General features: G+C 37.7%; 1 pseudogene; it reads left to right on the top strand.

The window, feature by feature from the left end:
• The window catches only part of LOC110693299, a 32,392-nt pseudogene extending 28,933 nt beyond the window's left edge, over positions 1–3,459 (top strand).
• Positions 3,460–15,727: the final 12,268 nt, after the last annotated feature.

Here is a 15,727-nt window from a genome sequence, read left to right as displayed (position 1 = left end):
AATCCAATATTATTCTAGATGAATTTCCAATCCCATTGTAAAAGGCTTGGATCAACTGCCATTGTGCCAGATTATGGTGGGGACATTCTCTCTGTAGGTCCTTGAACCTCTCCCAGGCCTCATATAGAGTTTCATCGGCCTCTTAGGCAAAGTTCTGGATAGCACTCCGTAGTACAACTGTTCTCTCTGCAGGATAATATTTATTATAAAAATTTAAAACAAGAGTCTCCCAGTCAGTTATACCAAGTGCAGTTCTATTTAATCCATTAAACCATAATTTGGCTTTTCCACATAAAGAGAAAGGGAAGAGAATCTCCCTGATTTGGTCTTGTGTGAACCCAGCTTGCCTGATGGTATTACAGTACTGACAGTAGTCTGCAATATGAAGAATTGGGTCTTCACCCTTAGCTCCACTGAATTGATTTCTTTCTATCATCGTGATAAATTGGGGTTTAATCTCAAATTGTACCCCATCAAGAGCCGGAGTGGGAGTAAGGTATGGAAAATCTGTAAGCTTTGGCTGTGAATAATCACTGAGCTTCTTAGATACCGCCATCTCTGATTCTAGATATGAAAGTATCTCTGAATCGCTAGAATCAGTTGGAGGGTCTCGGGGATTATTATTTTCACCAGAACCTGCCAGGATTTGCCTGTAAAAATTCTTTTGTCTATGGAAGGATCGTTCGATCTCAAGATCGAATGGGATATAACCTAATATGGAACACCTGGCATAAACAAAGAACTAAAAGCAAATATGAGACTTGCCTCAAAGAACTAACGTTCTCTGAGACAAGAAGAAATAACCTAGACTACAGAAAACAATCAGAAATAAAAATAAAATCGTTTCCCCGGCAACGACGCCAAAATTTGACAGGCTAAGGTTGTATCACCCAATAAAAAATAATACCTAAATCCACTAACTATGTAGATAGGGAAGAAGGGTCGAACCATAGGGAAACAAGTCAATTTATTTCTAACTAATTAAAAGCAATCTAAATTATCAAGTAACCAAATTGTTATTATAAAAGGGGAACTAAACTACGGAGATAAAAGTAGAGAAAAACAAGAATAGAGAAAATCAATGAATAAAAGACCTAGGGCATAGGTTCACCAACAAATAATGTTCCAGGGTAAAACATAATAATCAAACATCAATGCATCAACTAATCAGATCATAAAGGGCTTTCGCTACGTATTACAATCACAAAACTAATCTACCGGTATTAAATCTCATCTCTCGAATCTCGACTTAACCATTAATAAATTAACCTGCCTATTGAAACTAGACCTAAACATCAATTCTCATCTCTCGAATCTCGAATCAATATTGTCAAACTCATGCATAAAAGATAAGGCATAATCTAGTCACAGAGCATTAAATCAATCAATAGGAAATTAATCTAGCATTGATAATCAACAACAATAAATTCCCCCATCATACTATTTAGGGATCCCCACAAACCCTAGAAAGAAAACAACTCACGGATAATTAAATCTAAACTAATCAAAGCAATAAAATAAAACATGATGGAAGAATTAAAGTAAATAACTGAGATTAAAGTAGAAGAAATCGTTACCAAAATAATCTGAATTAAGGAGTTGAGTTAAGAACAAAGTATTAAGAGAGAGAAACTAATCTGAAAGCTAAGTAGAGAGAGAGAGAGCCTAAGAGAAGAGGTAAGAAAGAGTAAAAAGAAAGATACTAAACTTGCTTAACGCAAAAGTATTTATATTAAGCAAGAATCATAAACTAAAACAAATTTAAACGACGATAATCATCTCCTAATGCTGACACGTGCCCAATCGGGCGAGGCAACGCCCGATCGAGCGCGCCTATTTCTTCAAGTGAATGTTTCTTGCGCCCGGCCGGGCGCGAGTTTGGGCGTCAGCTACTCTTCCCCGCCCGACCGGGCGCGCCTTCGGGCGGGGGCTCTAATGGCCAGGCGGCACTCTTGTGCTACTCCTTGGACTTCGATTGGGCTCCAATACTTGGTCTAAATGTCCCGGTATCACATATACCAAGCCCTTAATCACCGGTTCGATGGCTCCAACTGGCCCTGGGTTATAAAAACTGGTCGTGTATCTACAATGCTCGTAGATACTCCATAATATCTCGGGAAAATTCTCCAAAAGTGCAAATCTCTACAAAAGTCAACCAAATCTACGAACACACTAGAATACACCAATTAGTAATAAAATTATCTCTAAAGAGCCAAAAACACTACTAATTATGACCAAGGGACGGGGGTAAAATACTATATAAAATGGACCTATCAATGACAATAGTAATTATTGGCATAGACTTACTTGAACAGCGATTTGTAGTTGAGGCATTTCTAAATCTCTTAAATATTAGCTAGTCTTACAATTTAAATGGTTTGGGTTTCCTTGTAGGCAAAGACCTTTGACTCTTTGTCGTTAATTTCAAGCCTTACATATCATGGATTGAGTCATCTGGTATAATTAACGTACATTTAATGCATTACATTATGTTACCCCAACTATTCATGCAGAGGCTAATACAATAATTGTAATGAAAATAATTGCAATAATGCTCAATAATACCTTAGATATTTACCAATTGACGCAAATGTTTTACTCATTTTTACAGGTAGTACATGTGAAGCAGTAGTGTGTACTCTAGCAGTAGCAAGGGATTGGGCCTTGGAAGTTCACGGCGAAGAGAAGATAACGAAACTAGTGGTGTATGCATCAGATCAGACTCATTTTACTTTCCAGAAAGCTGCTAAACTCGTAGGGATCCCCCCTCAAAATTTTCGAGTACTTCCAACTTCATCCACAACGTTTGGTACCATTGTATGTTTGTGCTACTATTGGGACGACAGCATCAGGTTCTGTTGACCCTTTAGATGGCCTTGGCAAGATTGCTAGAGACTTTGGTGCTTGGCTACATGTTGATGCTGCTTTTGCGGGTAATTTGAATTGATCTGAAAACCTCTATATATAAGGAAAATTTGGTAATTACTACCCCGTATAGTAGTCAAAATTGACATTACCACCTCAATTTTTTATATTTTTTTAAATCTTACCACCTACTCCCTCCGTCCCCTTTTGATAGTCCCATATGGACAAATTTTAATCCCAAAATATTCATCCCATTTGTTTTTTCCAACAACTATTAATACGTGGTATTAATTTTTTTTTACCAAAATTCTCTCCAATTTGCAATAATATTTGTGCAAATTTAAATTTTCTATGTACTTTAATTACTTTATCTCTCTAGTTTTTTGCATAACCAATGTCATACCTTTTCAATGTACTTTAACTATTCTTTTTTTTTTTGTGTTTATTAATTCCCGTTAAAAATTCCCATTAGGGACTATCAAAAGGAGACGGAGGGAGTAGTTTTTTCCAAAACTTTTAAAACTCCACCACTTTTACAAATGACATCGTCATGGGTCCTATTTTTGCGTTCTCCCTCTCTCTTCCCTCGATTTCCCCCTGTTCTGCTACTCCCTTCTTTCTATGTCAACTCTCAAATTTGATTTCAATTACACAAATTTCGCAAATTAGGTATAAATTCTACAATCTAACCTTCAAAGAATTGAATTGATTAGTGTAACTAATTAGGGTTTGGGTAATCAATTTGGGGGTTTTGCTAAATTCAAAAAATTAGGGTTTATGAAATGTAAATTGAACGTATAGCTAGACAATTAAACAAGTAATTGGGACGAAAACAAAATTAAATCATGCAATTGGGGAGAAAACACTAACATTGTAGTGGTGATTACTCATTGACAGGGTAAAGTCGTATCCCCTAATCAAAAATAAATACCTAAATCACTAACTAAGGTAGATAGGGAAGTAGGGTCGATCTCCACAGGGAAACAAGTCTTTTTACTTCCAATTAATTATTATAATTTAAATTATTTAAGTAACCAATATTTATAATTAAGTATGAGACTAAACTACAAAGAATAAGAGTAGGGAGAAAACAATATATAAAGGGATCTAGGGTATAGGTTCACCAATAAATAATACTCCAGGGTAAAATATAGTAATCAATCATTGACATTGCATAAATAACATGATTAATAGGCTCTCGCAATTTATTAATCAACATAGATCTAACAGGCTCTCGCAATTTACTAGATCTAAGTCCTCATTGAAAATAGCCTTTAATATCAAATTAACATCTGCTCGATTCATCAATTTAATATTGCTATATTTTTACAAGCCGCAATTGTAAAACATTAAAACAATCCAATAAGAAATTATCATGCAATACCAATAATCAATAACAGTCAATCATCAATGCATCAATTAACCAGATTGTAAAGGGCTCTCGCTACTTATTACAATCACACAATTAATTTATCGGTATTAAATCTCATCTCTCGAATCTTGACTTAACCATTTATAAATTAACTTGCCTATTGAAACTAGACCTAAACATTAATCCTCATCTCTCGATTCTTGAATCAATATTGTCAAACTCATGCATAAAAGATCGGCCTAATCTAGTCACAGAGCATTAAATCAATCAATAGAAAATTAATCTAGCATTGATAATCAACATCAATAATTTACCCCTTCATATTATTTATTAGATCCCCATAAACCCTAGAAATTAAACTACTCACACATATTAAAAACTAAACTAATCAAAATAATAAAATAACTCATGATCAAAGGAATAAAATAAATAACTAAGATTAAGGGAAGAGAAATCGTTACCAAAATAAATCTGGAATTAAAAGAAAGAATTAAGAACAAAGGTTTAGAGAGAGTTTAAGAGAGAGAGAACTAAGTAGAGAGAGAAAGTCTAAGAGAGAGGAGATAAGGGAAGAAGAGAGATGATAAAAAATGTATTACGGAGGAGTATTTATATTTCGTACAAAAATCCTACGCTAAAACAAATTAAAACTATGTTAATCATCTACTAAGAAAACACGCGCCCGATCGGGCGAAGGGCCGCCCGATCGGGCCCGCCTTTTTCACAACGCCTATACTAATGTGCCGCGCCCGATCGAGCCTACGCTCACCCGATCGGGCCCGGTCTTCTTCTTCGAGGCTTGGACTTCGATTGGGCTAGATTTATCGGCCCAATCTATATTTCCTCTCGGGTCTCAAATACATGGTCCAAATGCCTCGTGATCCCATTTACCGAGCCCTTAATCACCGGCTCTCACCGATCTTGGGATCCAAAAGTGGTCGTGTCCTTCTAGCTTCCGTAGTCGATCCAATAAAGCCCGGGAAAATGCTCCAAGAGTGCAATTTCCTGTAAAATACAACTAAAACTACGAAAACACTAGAACACACAAATTAGTAATAATAGTGGCCCGAAGGAGCCAAAAACACTACTAATAACGACCAAGGGCCGGGGGTAAAATACTATATAAAATGGACACATCACTCATATAGATGAACATTTTCATATGAAATTTTTTTTTTTAAAAAAAATACACCACCACAACATTAAATTCCAAGCCCCCCACCCTCTACAATGCACTTAATTTGGCTTGTCAATTGGTCCCCCCACTGCTCTTTTGCTCAGAGAAAGTACCGCACTAAGGCTTCTTTTAGAAAGAAAAGGAGAGAGATTTTTTTTTTTGGAAATAAGAGTAATTTTATTACCAAAAGGAAAAGTTACAACTTACAAAAGCTAAGTTATAACAAACACCAAACCCCACAAGACCAAACAAACATGCCAACCAATCACCAAATAGTTCAAGCTCAATCTCCTGCCACCTTCTAGGAAGGGTACAGGAGAAAGAGACAAGAAAACCCTGAGCACAAGCTTCCAGCCACCTTCTAGGAAGGGTTCTGGAAACAAGGCTCAAGAACACAAAGACAAGCACATAGCAACAACAATAAACACCACCCATGCAAACTGTAAAAAGCAAACCTCCTTCTAGACTTAGTTGCAAAAGCAATAGGACTAGACAAAAGAGGGTACAACATCACTCCAGGGACAACAACAAAACAAAACACCAGAAATCAACAATAACAACACTGATTTGCAATAATTGCAACCAGCAATAGCAAAAAAAATCAGCAAGAACAGTAAAAATAAAACCAGCAACAGCAACACAGACAGCAGCAGTATAGAGCAGCAACACAGACAACACATTGTAGCAGCACAAACAGCTACAACACAGTGCAACATCTCCAGCAACAGCAGCAACATCTGCTGTCAGAACAACAACAGAACAACCAGCAACAGAGTACATCACCTCAGCAAACCAGCTGTTGATCAGCACAACAGCATAATAGACAGCAGGGTAAAGCAATCACCAACAACAACATCAGCTGAGCAGTAGCAGCACAACAGGGCAGCAGCAACAGCAGCAGAGTAGCAGGGCAGCAGTAGCAGCAAAGCAGCAGGGCAGAAGCAGTAGCAGCCAGCAGCAGAGAACAACCAGCATCAGCAACACAGCACCCAATAAGCCTAGAAGAGCAACAAAAGCAAAATCAGCAACAACAAATCCCAAAACCAGAAACCAGCACTCAGAAGTTAGGAATCAGAAATCAGCAAGAACCAGCAATAACATCAGAAAACCAGAGAAGCAGAAGCAGATCCTAAACAATCAAATATTTGCTTCCCGCTGGGATTCTACATACTGAATGAAAGACAATATCCCTAACTAGAGCATCAATAGATTTACAACAACCAGTAAACAAGACTACGTTCCTCTGAATCCAACTACCATAAACTGTTTCAGTGAAGGCTACATGGATCACTTTGTTTTTCAATCTGGAACTTCTGCAGATTTTCTTCAGCCAATCAATCTCATCACTAAACTGCTGAACAGGCTTGGAAACATGTAAGATACCCAACACCTTGTTCCAAACCTGTCTAAAGTATTCACAATCAAAGAATAAATGTTGAACACTTTCATTGATATTCAAACACAAGAAACACCTTGGATCACAAGAAATGTTCCATTAGAGCAACCTATCCTTAATGACAAGCCTATTCCACAAAGCTAGCCACAAGATAAAAACACTTTTAGGAGTTGCTAAGTTATGAAAAATGACTCTCTTCCAAGGAACCTTAGGGACTCGAGGTCTAATAGCAGCATAAAGCTTCTTGATTTTCACTTTGTTGCCCTGTATGAAACCATCCCATCCCCCTTGATCATTCACAACATCTCTACAACTCATAATCTTCTTCAAAAACCAAGAGCATTTAGCAAGGGTAGGGGTGGTCCAACAATATTTATGCTTGAAGTAATAGATATGGACCCACTTAACCCAAAGATTATCAGCCTTGTGAGCAATATCCCAAAGTAACTTCAAGCATTCAGCTGCTTTATTCCATTCAGGAAGAGAAAGCAAGTTCCAGCCACCACAAACTTTAGGGAGACAGACATTATTCCAAGCAACCAAAGATTTTTTAGCAGGGGCAGAGGAACCAGTCAAAAGAAAGCACCTGAAACTAGCCTCAACCTCTTTCAAAATTTTCTTTGGCAAGATGAAAATTTGAGCCCAATATGTCTGAATACCAAACAGCACACTCTTCACCAATTGAAGCCTCCCAGCATAAGACAAGTGTTTAGCCATCCACCCTTGGATTATAGCAGTCACCTTCTCCACCAAAGGCCTACATTGAGCAATAGTAAGCTTCTTGGAAGAGAGAGGAACCCTAAGATACCTAAAAGGGACAGTACCTTGAGAAACACCAAGAAGCTCCCTCAGTTTTGTCTGAACATCAACAGAAACTCCTCCAAAATAGACTTCACTTTTATCAAGTTTAGCAGAAAGCCCAGAGGCACCCGAGAATTTCAAAAAGGCTTGGAAGAGGAGCTTAACAGAAACACTATCAGCTCTTGAAAACATCAATACATCATCAGCAAACATCATGTGAGTTAGTTTTAACTATTCACATCTAGGATGGAAGTTAAAATCATGAGTTAACCTAAGCTCATCAAGGCATCTGGAGAGGTATTCCATACCAATAGCAAAAAGTAAGGGAGACATAGCGTCACCTTGTCTTAAACCTTTCTTAGCTTCAAAGGGAGGGGTAGGAAAACCATTTATAAGAATAGAATAAGAGACAAAAGTAAGACAAGTCCAGATCCAGCTAACAAATCTCTAAGGGAAACCAAGCTCCTACATAACAGTGATCAAGAATCCCCACTCAACTGAATCATAGGCTTTCTTCAAATCCACCTTAACCATGCATCTAGGAGAGATAAATTTGTGACCATAGCCTTTGATCAATTCAGTTGCAAGAAGGATATTGTCACCAATGTGCTTGCGTGGAATGAACCCTGCTTGAGCATCATCAATCACCTCACCAATGATAGCAGCAAGTCTAGCAGTTATGACCTTAGAAATGAGCTTATAAACCACAGTGCAACATGCTATAGGTCTAAAATCCTTAACATGAGAAGCATTGGGGATTTTAGGAACAAGAGTGATAGTTGTGCAATTCCATTGCTTAGGCAAGGTCCTTTTAGTGAAGAAATCAATAACACTAGCATAAATATCATCTTTCACAATATGCCAAGCTCTCTTAAAGAAAAAGGAGTTAAATCCATCAATACCGGGAGCTTTAGTGTTATCAATTCCCTTAAGGGCATCATCAATTTCAGCATGAGAAATAGGCCTAATGAGATAGCTCTGAGCAGCAGAGCTAAGTTGCTTACCTTTCCTCATAGTGACAAGGTCAACCGCAGGGAGCCAAGGAGCCCGAGTCACTAAAAGAGATTTATAGAATGAGATAATTTCATGAGAAATAGCATCCGGATCCTTGAGCAACACCTGGTTAGAATCAAAGATGGAGTTAATTCTATTCCTTGCTTGTCTATTCTTCATCACAGAGAAGAAATAATGAGAATTATTGCCATCTCCAAGCTTAATCCAATTGATCCTAGATTTTTGTTTGAAGATGCTTTCTTGAATATCATTCCAGTGTTTGACAACCTTAATAGCATCGGATTCTTTAGCATATAAATCCAAATCATCAGGATTCTGAGCCATTAAGTTCTGAATTCCAGAAAGCTCAACATTAGCTTGATCAATCTTTTCCTCAATGTTGCCAAACTGCTTGCTATTTAGAGACTTGATACTAGACTTCGCAGAATTAAGTTTCTGCCAAACAGAACTACTAGAACCCCAAGCTTGAGAAACAGTATTAAGGAAATCAGGGTGATCAGCAATACAGTTTAGAAACCTGAAAGGTCTACCTTTCCCAGTAGGGGCAAAACATACATCCAACAGAACTGGACTATGATCTGATAAAGAGGGGGGGGGGGGGGGAGATAGACAGTCTCAACATGCCCATGAGAGGCCAGCCAAGCTTGGTTACCAAAGACTCTATCAATCCTAAAGAGAGTTCTAGGACTAGTGTGAGCCTTATTTGACCAAGAGTAGAAGTCTCCTTTGCTCTTGACCTCAGTGAGGTCCAAATAATCAACCAAACTCTGGAAATCTCTAGTCTCATAATCAGTAACATCATTACCATGAAGCCTATCTGAAGTATGAAGAACAGAGTTATTGTCACCAGCACAAAGCCAAGGAGAATGCCGAATAGAGATGCTTCTAATTCCTTCCCACAAAGGAAGCCTATCATGAATGGAGTGAAGCCCATAGACAACAATGTGATGAATTTGAGTAGAGAGGTCCTTAGAAGAGACATCACAATGAATGAACTGTTCATGAACCTTCAAGATATTTACAGTTACTCTATCTGCATTCCAACCAAGCCAGATCCTCCCTTTGGGAGAATGATCATAATTGCAAATCCAAAGCCAAGAAGAGCCAAACTTCCTCTGATACGTGAGAACATTTTTCAATTTGATTTTTTTTTCAAGAAGACCAACAACATCAACTGAATGGGTATGAAGCAACCTCTTTACAGAGGCAACTTTTCCAGGGTCATTCAGGCCCCTGACATTCCAAATAGAGTAAATCATGACACCAAAGGGGGATTAACCTCACCCCCGCTTGGATTTATAGTGAAACCACATGCACCATCCATTTCATTTGCAAATAAAGCAACAAAAGCATTAGAGGTAGAGGCAGGCTGATGAACTCTAGTTTGTTGGCTTTTTGTCTTCCCTCCAACTATTCTCCACCCCTCATCTGAATTTTGAGAAGTATGAACCTGTGGAGTAATGACAGATTGTCCATTAATAGAAGCACCAACATCAACAATAGGAGCAGGAGCTTGGCTAGGCTTAGGAACCCAGCAGGCCTGCTTTTGCTTAGAAGCAACAGGAGCTGGCTGCTTAAGAACCTGCTTAGGTTTAGCAATAGCAGGTTTAATAGAGCAATCATGACCAACCTTGTTGCACTTAGAACAAAAAGGTGGAGCCCATTCATACACTACCTTGAGCTCCAATAGTTCCTTTGAAGGACTCTCAACCAAGACAGAGTTAGGCATAGGCTTTGTAACATCAATTTCAATTAGGACCCTAGCAAAAGACACTCTAAGTTGTCTAGTAGTACACTCATCAGCACAAATTGGCACTCCAAGAAAACTACCAATGCGGCTAAGAGTGTCAGATCCCCAACAATTAAGTGGGAGATTAGGAAACTTAACCCAGAGAGGAAAAGTTCTAAGAATTTCAGCATTAAAGTCAAATTTAGGACACTAAGGCTTCACTATTGCCGGTTTCTCAAGGAACATATGAGGACCAGAACATAGTATAGTATCTTTATCATCACTAGAACATAGATTAATGGTAAAGTACCCATCATCATGCCAATAAACATCTGGTTTTTACATTTCACTCCATTGTTGAGCAAAAAATCGATGAACAGTAGCAATAGTAGGGTAAAAGCCAACCACATAGAACACTAAAGCATTAGACCATTTTTGATTACCTGCTTCAAGCTCGGATTCCTGTAGTTCAGCAATTTGCTTCCCTTCCTGGACTTTCGGAGCAACAAAAGACAAAGAAGCTCCTTTGGCAGCCAAATTTCCAGTGAAAGGAGCAGCTCGATCCTCAGTGTGCTTGTGTGTGTTCTGCTCCAGAGAAGGTGAAGGATGACGAGGAGGAATTATGGGATCAGATCGTTGCTCAGATCCTCCAGCAACCAATGGAACAGTAAACCCAGAAACCCTAGGTACTGTTCCATTGGAATGTCTCGAATCTGGCCTAGCAGTAGCTTCCGCAAACAGAGCAATGGTCTCAGCATCGCTTCTGGGAATAGCTCCACATGCTGGGTGCACTAACGCTGGCACTGGAGTAACCAATTCATCCACCTCTTGAATCGGACTAGGAACAAACGATGTACCTGAATTTCTCAAATTATGCAAAATCGAGTCAAAAGCTTCCTGAGCATTCTTCTGTTGCGCTACTTGAGGTGTAGAAGTAGTCTGCTTGTTCTTCTTAGCCATTGAAATCCAAAATTGATGAAGAAAGCAATCAAAGATGAAGAACCATGGAGAAGAGAGAGAAGAGAGAAAGTCAACGCAAGTCAACGCTCAAGTTGACTTTTTTAATATCAGATCTGTTGAATGTTAGGGTTTAACAATAAATTTGGGTGGGTGAGAATACAATAATGGGTATTGAAGAGGAGAGAGATGAGACAAAAAGAAGGGGATAGCAGAACAAGGGAAATTGAGGGAAGAGAAAGGGAAAGAGAGGGAAAACGCAAAAGTGGGACCCATGATGGCATCATTTGTAAAAGTGGTGGGAGTTTTAAAAATTTTGGAAAAAAACTAGGTGGTAATTTAAAAAAAAAATAAAAAAAAAAATAAAAAAAACTTGAGGTGGTAATATCAATTTTGACCACTACACTTGGTGGTAATTACCAAATTTTCCATATCTAAAGTATGATTTAGCAAAGATTTCCCCCTCCCCCTCTCCTTTTTTTGGAAGTGTTATACTTTCTTCGTTCTATTAATATTGCAACAAGGATGAAATTACGTATCTCAAATTAAAGCACATTTTATATGCTAAATATCTATAATTATGTAAGAGTAAAAATTATAAAAAGTTGATATTGTGAAAGTATTTTATGAGACGAATCCAACAAGATCTCACATGACTATATTTTGCTTAACGTATAAATCATATTATGTGGTCAAACAAGAGTGATGAATAATGCAAAAAGTCCATTGTTGCAATATTTATAGAACAGAGGAAATGCTTATTAAATGCGGCCATTTATTTTAAGTGTTGGCACTGTTCATTTCACCTAATTTTTGATGAACTAAAATTAATTTTACTAAACTGAAATTATTTTTGCTAAACTTAAATTATTTTTACCTGTTTTCTATTATATTTTTTCTTTAGAGTTATTGAACTAAAATTAATTTATTGAATATCATTTTTTAAGGTGAACTGAACAGGATTTTTGTTGAACCCATGAGAAAACTAACATGTGTGTGGCGTGTTGTCCCACATTAAAGAGAGTAGAAATTGTTGGGAAGTGTATCCCACATTGAAGAAATAAGAAAGTTGTGTCCACTTTATAAGGCTAAGTGGTTACTCCCCACATTCCCATATGGTTTTGAGGTGGAACCTCCTTGGTCGTATAAAGTGGACAGTTGTGACGGGTGTGGCCCAGACCCGTTTATCAACTTTACACTTTATTTTCGGCAAAATACTCCATTTTAATAATGTATCTTTTTCATTTCATGGTCCCAACTCGACTATCAATCGACGACTACTTTTTTATTATTTATTTTTATACTCTCATACCTTATCTTCTTTCAATAAAATATTAGCGACACCAGGACCTGTTCTTTTCAGCTTATTTTCAGTTCAGTTCAGTTCAGTTTAGCTCTATTCATTTCAATTCAGTTCAGTTAAGTAAATTAGAACAAGCGCTAACTATTATTATAATATTTTAATAAATCAACTACCCTGCTTAAATCTTTTTATACTAACATCAATTAATTCACTTCAATTAATATGTCGACCAAATTATAACACTTAAAAAATAAGTATAAAAAATATAAATTTTGGTTGATCAAAAGTGAATTAAAAAAAGTAAAGCAAATAGTTAGATTTGGCTCATGACTAATAAAAAATGAATACTTGAATAAATTAAGAATTTTGGGTGTAGTGAGACTTTGAAGTGGTGAAACAAGAACTATTTATACTTCATACTTTTTTCTTTCCAATTTTTTTTTTTTTTTTATATTAACATATCTATATCTATATCTATATCTATATCTATATCTATACTTAGTATATTATAAAACAAACCACAAATGACATGTGTTTCCTTACTTTTCTCTAATTTTTTTAAAAATGTTTATAAAAGAAACCTAATCTTAGTACTAATTCACTATGTGTTTAATGCATGTTTATTATCTCTCTATATTTTTTATGGGTTTTCTAGTAGGCATCCTTTAGAGGACCTACATTCAATCTTAGAATAGATTGTTTCTCCTTCAGCTAGCACTCCATGCTTCTTTTCCACCCATGCCTTCTTGTCTATAGCTTTCCTTTTCCCCTTGTCTTTAGTAGTATTCTTCTTCTTAGGCATTATAGGTGTCTTGAACTCAATTCTTGCACCTAAGCGTTCCTTGGCCGGTGTCACCCTGTCACCTAGACGATTCTTCACATCGGTTCTACCCTGATCAATTGAAGACTTCTTCAACAACCACTTCTTTACATCATTAGGTAAAGAAGGGGGAACCTTTTGGGTAATCACTTCCCATAAAGGTCTAGCGCTCCAGTAAGTGTCAAATTTATCTACTTCTTGAGATATGGGATACTCATAGGGAGGACGAAGATCCCCGGAAGGAATATTTTGAAGCTAGCCATACTGTCTCTTTACTCTGCAGGGGTAATAATATGTCATGCGAGACAAGCTTGGAAGACGACAGAAAGGTTGCTTGTTAACACCAACCATCCTTTTTATTTTTCACCATGGGATGACGTGATTCAAAGACTTTCTTCCACCTATGGCGCCCAATTTTAGGGATGCGCTTCTCTTTTCTCACAAAGCAAGTGGGCGTATAATTTTCGATGTCGTCCGGAGGGCTAATTAATCCTAGCCTTTCCATTAGCCACATCTGAAAAAATAATTCCAACGCAAATAAATTAATATTACAATACAAAAATATATTTTTTGATTTCTGTAATTAAAAATATTATTTTTCTACCTGTAATAAAATTGGAGAACCGCGAAGAGGTGCTTTTGGGTCCCTTTTCAACTCATCTAGACTAATCATAGTCTCTCCAACTATCAATGGCATTGGATTTCTCCCTGATTCTATTTGTTCTAGCACAGTGGTTATAATTGATTGACCCTCGTTAATTTTACCACTACTAAGACAATATTGATTAAGCATGCAGAATAAGAACGCCCTTCTTCTATATATGTGAAAAGATTCAGAAAGCGGTTTATCAAAATAATAGCGTGCGAATTCTTTTAAATTCACCACATTGCCATCTACTATTTTTGATAAATCCCTTTCCTTCAAGTTAAAAAGCGCTCAAAATCCTTATAGTAATATGCATCTACTCTAGGGATTACTACCAGTTCTATTGCAGGGAAGCCTAAAATAGCACCAAATTCTTCTGGCAAAGGGCTAATTTCATCATACCCTATTCTAAAACAATGTGTATCAATGTTCCAATATTCTAAAGCGGTATGTATGAAGTCTATGTCTAGATCTACCCCTTTAATGCCATATATTCCCCCCAAGTGAAATAAATCCAATTCTTTTCTTTCTCTAGCATTGAGAGATCGACACCATTCATGAGAATATTGGGTGAAGGTTTTAGTGGCTAAAGACATGATTATTATTTTTTCTAAAGAGAAGAAAATTTTTTCGCTGGAATTATGTGAAGAATCGGTTGAGCGGGGGGCTATTTATGCACAAATTACGAGGACTTTCAATCTGGATAAAATACGGAGTCAGCGTCGATTGGCGTCAAAACCCCGATATTGGCGTCACCCATCAGCTTTTGGCGCCACACGCTAGCAATAGCGCCTGGCGCCACGCGCCACAGGCTGGCGCCAGCTGGCGCCAAGTCAACAGGACAACCGCGCGTGCTCAGTTTGCGTTTTGATTTTAAATTGGAGTCGGTTAATGACTTTATGGCCCCGTTTTAATTTCTTTAAAATATCTTTCTATCCTTTTCTTAATTAATTAAATATAGCAAATATTTTTAGTTAATTTTTATTTCTTTTTTTTGATTTTATATTAAAATTCAAAAATCAGCCTTTCTCTCCGTTTTATTTTTCTTTTTTATTTTTTCTTTTTTGGGGAGAGAGTCGGATAATACCCTCCATCAATAATGAAAATGACGGAATTTTTGCGCAAAATTTTTATCACATCTGCACACACTAATATACACTAACATAATAATAGATAATAATAGATTCACAGTACAAAGTGTCTAAGTAACAAGTCAAAGGCAAAGTTCTATAAAAAGTCAAAATAAAATACATATACATAAATGAACTACGGCGCCGGAGGACGTAGACCCATCATGCCATAAAACTGCGCCGTCCGAGGAGTCACCTCTCCACCAGCTCCGGCCTCAGCACCAACTCCAGTCTCCATAGGAGGAGGGAAACTCAAAACAGGACCGCTCCAGCCAAGGTCAACCTGAGGCTGAGACCGCGAAGGCTGCTGCGATGACGAGCCAACCTCGTATTTCCCACCACCTCTGAAAGCCGAGGTAGCCTCTCCTAACGGTGCAGCAGGAGCACCCTCAGAAGAAGACCCTGAGCCCTCAGCAACGCCGGCTTGAGCAGCCTCGAAACGGCTACCTCTACCTCCTGACGAAGTGCGACGACGTCTTGAGCTAGACCTCGCCGGCTCTCTCTGCCCCTCAGGCCT

Source organism: Chenopodium quinoa, unplaced genomic scaffold (genome assembly GCF_001683475.1).
Source record: "Chenopodium quinoa cultivar QQ74 unplaced genomic scaffold, ASM168347v1, whole genome shotgun sequence".
NCBI classification, from domain to species: domain Eukaryota; kingdom Viridiplantae; phylum Streptophyta; class Magnoliopsida; order Caryophyllales; family Amaranthaceae; genus Chenopodium; species Chenopodium quinoa.
The sequence above is the reverse complement of the archived record's forward strand: the minus strand, read 5'-3'. Positions and strand labels throughout refer to the sequence as shown.